Source organism: Micromys minutus (assembly GCF_963924665.1).
Source record: "Micromys minutus genome assembly, chromosome: 1".
NCBI lineage: Eukaryota > Metazoa > Chordata > Mammalia > Rodentia > Muridae > Micromys > Micromys minutus.
Window position 1 is genome coordinate 257,311,331 of NC_137969.1, and position 5,056 is coordinate 257,316,386.

A 5,056-nucleotide genomic window follows, 5' to 3' on the forward strand; every position below is an offset into this window, starting at 1 on the left:
CATATTTTGTAGCTGTTGGAAATGCTTCCATCTGTGTGTCCATAGATTCTTACCTGATTAAATCAGTGTAGAAAGACAGAAATGATATGAGATGTGTCAATAGGACAATAGGCCTCTTATCAAAAATTGCTGGATTTTTTTCACCCAGGCTATGCATGAACAAGTCAGAAATAAATGAACCTGTTTGGTCTTTCCATGATTTTCTAATTTATAGAAAAGTAAGAAGTACACAAGATTGTGGCCTTATCTAGTTTGTTTAACTAAATTCCTTTGTTTATTGAAAAAAATATAACAATATAATCTAATCACACTCTTCTCCCCAATAGCTCCTATATCCTCATTTCTTTACCACTAACTCAACTTCATATCCTTTATTTCTCTCACTCTTTATAGAAATAAGCAAAACTTAAAACAAGAACCACTTTCTATCTCTTTGTCTTAATCTGTTAACATCCACCTCATCTCTCTCATTACCCCCTCCTACCCACCCACATGCACACACACACACACACTCACACACACACACACACACACACACACACACACACAAAAGTACAAAATCAAAAGAAAACAAAATATGAAACCAAATGTACATTAAAAGGCAATTTATACATAAAAAGCCTCAATAAAGTTCATAAGACACACACTCTACACCATTAAGTTGGTTATTTTCGTTCACTTCCTGAGCTTCTGTCTAAGAGGGCTTAAATTACATCAAAGAATAAAGGATTAGGGCTGGAGAGATGGCTTAGTGGTTAATAATATTGATTGCCCATCTAGAAGATCTGAGTTCATTTCTCAGCAACCACATGGTGGCTCACAACCATCTGTAATGGGATCTGAAACCCTCTTCTGGTGTGTGAAGACAGCTACAGTATGTTCATATAAATAAATTAAATCATAAAACGTGAAGGTTTAATCTCACAGAAATGTGTGCTCCTATTATACCAGCATAACCCACAGGCAGGTAACAATTGTAGATGTCAGGGTTTATAACTAGATTGATTATTACCTTTCTCATCTGATACCATACAGAGTACATCCAGTACTATGAACACTAATCAGTCTGAGTGATGCTTCTACTTGGGTACAATCTCAAATTCTTTATGTTCAGTGAGACATATAAGTGTTTTCTTGAACAATATAGTGTTAAAATTAGTTTGTGGAGAGTAACAATTAGACTTCAGAAAAGCCAAAGTTATTTGGGAGTATCCATGAACACTTTGTAATCAATGACTCAGTTTGAGAATAGACAAGCAGTTATTCTCATCTTCAGTTTCAATTGTTTACTGAAGGTGAACATTACAAAAATTTGGAATCTTCTGCTTGTAGAAATTGGAAGCCTAGGACAGAAAAAAAAAAAAAAAAAAAAAAAAAAACATAGCTCTAAACTACCTGGTGTAGGCACCAAACATCTTTTAGCTTTATAAAGCAAAACACAGACAGAATCTTTTATGAATATCTTAATAGTGGCCTAAAGTGAATAACAGGAATAGAAAGATCTTAATTTAAAAGTGAACAGGAAACTACAGAGGCCACCAGAAAAGCAGTGGCCATTTCCTCTTATAAAAGGAACAGAGCTGAGAGCCAGCCTGAAATAATGTACAGCTGAAAACTGGGGCTGTGTCAATGTGTGACCCGAGCACAGTAGTATGTGGCAGTATCTGCAGTGTCCACACTGGTGATCTGGAGGAATGCTCGGTTGTTGGAGGTGTCCTTGGAGATTGTGAGCCGGCTCTTCAGGGATGGGTTGTAGTACTTACCATCATCCCTCCAAATGTGTGCCAGCAACTCCAGACCCTTCCCTGAAAGCTGCCGAATCCAGACCACACCCATATTAGAAGTGCTCAGTGAAAACCCAGAGAAAGAGCAAGTCAGACTGAGGGTCTGAGAGGGCTGCAATATCCCAGGGCCAGACTCTTCCAGAGTAACCTGGGACAGGACATCTGCAGAGAAGAAGAAGAAGATGGTAACGTTGGAACAGGTGAGGATTGAAAAGTTCATCCCTTAGGAATCCTTGACACTCACATGCAGGGACAATCAGCAGCAGGAATGAGCAAGAAATCCTGTTCATGGCTGCACACCAGTGAGTACACAGTCCCAGCTTTGACTTTTTAACCCAAGGTTAGATGGATCCAGGAGACATTTGCATAATCTCACCAGGTGCTGACTCTGATGGTGTATTTAAGTTTTAGGACTCAAGAGGTATAAGTCTGTGATGGGAGATTCAGGATCCCTCATGAGAGTACATTTCTGCTTTCCATACAGAGTAGTAACACTCAAGACAAGGTTCCTCATAACAGCACACTTCTGGTGAATGATGTTGAGATGGAGTAGGGTTGAGAGAGAAACCCTCACACTAACATGAAAGGTCCTGACTCAGTTCATTCATCTCAGAATCATTTCCCTATGTTTTTGCACAGAGGACAGATTACGAGCTCAAAGAGGGAATTTTGCTCCTACATTGATGACACTCGGTTTCTAGGGGATGTATGAGTCTTATCACTATATATTTTCCAGCTAATTGGTACAGTAATTGTAGACTTCTTGCATAGTGTGAGAGTATATGCCAACCGTTCATTGGTTGGGTGCAAATATCTTCACCTGTCTCTTTCAATGGAATGCTTGGTTTTTGCTAACTCTTGAGGATGAATTAGGGAAACTCTGGAGGAAGATGGTGACTTTGTAAAAGGACTAGCAGTCTCAATTAATGTGAACCTTCAAGATCTCTCAAACACTGGATCACAAACCAGGCAACATACATTAGCCAGTATGAGTCCCCAAACACATATACAGCAGAGCACTACGGGCTCAGCATTCTGAGAAAATGGACCTAACCTCAAAGATAATAGGCCTTAAGGAGTTTGGAAGTCTGGTGGATGGATGGGGTTGGGACATCATTGTGTAAATGAGCAAGGATGTATGTAGGTCATATGGGATGTAAAAAAGTCAGAAGGTGGACCAGGAGAAGAATAAAATCTGAAGTGTAAATAAATTAATTAATAAAAAGAAGTATATTCCATTTTAAGGCCAGCTATTTTCACACCTTTATTTTTTAAATAGAGTGATTTCATTGACTTTACTTATGGGTCAAGTTTCTGGGTCACATATTTGAAATTGTTATTCATTCAAAAATCAGTAGCTTCTTTTTATACTTACCTGTGTTTATGACAACTTTAAAATTAACAGCAGAAAACATAAATATTAAGCAGGGAGACATTTATCCAATTCTCACAGATGCTGATGATCTTGGAAGAAGGCACAGTGGACAGAGCTTGCTGGAAGGCACAGATCACAAGGTTAGGGCATTTTCTTCAGGGCTTTCAGAAAATACAGTGAATTTGTCTTTGTTCTTATCACAATTGATGGTTCAGAACATAGAGAACTTATATCTGTCTAATTTGGTCAATGTGTGCAGTGGTTTGTTGGCATAAACATGATATGAAAAAGAAAAAAAAGCTAGAGTAGGTTACAGATTTCATTAAAGAAAGAATGTGTCTTTGTGTTAGGAGCCCTTTGGCCTGCTTTTATGAAAGGCTGCCTTTCAGGCAGAGTCACAGCAGAAAGGCTGAAAGTTTGTAAAATCTTGAGGGAAGAAATTGGGCGATTTCTCAGCATGTATAGGTATTTGAAGCTCATCACACATTGTTTGTTGTCTTGAGACATTGTTTCTCACGATGCTGTAAAATATATAGACCATGAGGATTAAACTTGGTGTTGCCCTACTATTCACTGGACAGCCCTCTGCTTTCTGACCTTTGTCTCAGTCTTCTTTTCCTTCTTCAAATAATTGTCCTAACTGTGTCCTCAGAGAATTTTTTTATTCTTTATTTTAATAGATACTTTGTATTTACATTTGAGTTGTTATCCCTTTACCCCACCTCCTCCAGTTGAGTTCACACAGGTTCACTCTCTTTGGGACACCCTCACTCCCCATTATCTCCTTATTCCCCTATATTGGGAAAACATGCCCTCTCTGAAACAAAAACCTCTTCTCAAATGGATGCCAGAAACTGCTATCTTTAGCTACATAAGCAACTGGATCAATAGGTCTCTCAAAGTGTGCATGTAGGAGTTATATAAAACTTAAGACTGTGGCTTTTTGATTGCCAAAGAGATGGTGGGATATTACAGGTCCAATTTTACTTTATTCCCAGCTATTCCAATGAATGTTTTAGGCTTTATCAGAATTCAGAGATATTTTTATCATTTATATAATCACAGTTTCCAATTATGTGGTTTTATTAAAGAAGAAAAATGTCAATGGAAGTGACCACTGGTGATGACATTAACAAGGCATGGGGTACTCTAGGAGCATCCTAAATCAGCATCACATAATGCATAGATGCCCTTTTTCAGAGCTTACAGAAACACAAGTGGTTTCTAAGGAAGAGACACAGAATGGACATTCAACATGACAGCATCTGACCAAGTCTTCAAGCTAATCCTCTGAGTCAGCTCAGCCCCAGGGCAGCTTCCTGCTCCACCTCCAAGGTTTCTAGCAGGCTCAGGATGTGAATGCAACATTGTGCCAGCAGTAATAAACCCCAGAGTCTTCAGTTCTCAATCTGCTAAGCTCCATATAGGCTGTGCTGGAGGATTTGTTTACAGTCAATGTGGCTTTGTTCTTAAACTTGTCATTGTAGTCAGTACCACCACTGTTAGGATTAATTCTTCCAATCCATACTAGGCCCTGTCCAGGCCTCTGCTTCACCCAGTTCATGTAGTAGTCAGTAAATGTGTAACCAGAAGCCTTGCAGGAAATTTTCACTGAGGCCCCAGGCCTCACCTGCTCAGCCCAAAATTGCTACAGCTGGACCTGTGTGTGGACACCTGTGCAGGTAAAGGCAGAGTGGATGTCATTGTCACTCAAGTCTATGACCAGACCTCAATACTTCTCCTGTGAGACCCTTACCTGTAGCTGTTGCCACCAAAAAGAGGATGATGCAGCTCCTTCACATGGAGAAGTCCTATGCACTCAGTGAAGGTAGAGAGGACAGTGATCTTATGTTGTTGGTGGTGTATACATCCCTATATTTACCATAGACTCACATGA

At 39.4% G+C, this 5,056-nt stretch overlaps 1 gene segment (V, D, J or C); it reads right to left on the bottom strand.

Annotated features, from left to right (window-relative positions):
• Positions 1–1,626: 1,626 nt before the first annotated feature.
• LOC308418507 (immunoglobulin heavy variable 2-70D-like) lies at positions 1,627–2,004 on the bottom strand. The segment is given in 1 exon: positions 1,627–2,004.
• Positions 2,005–5,056: the final 3,052 nt, after the last annotated feature.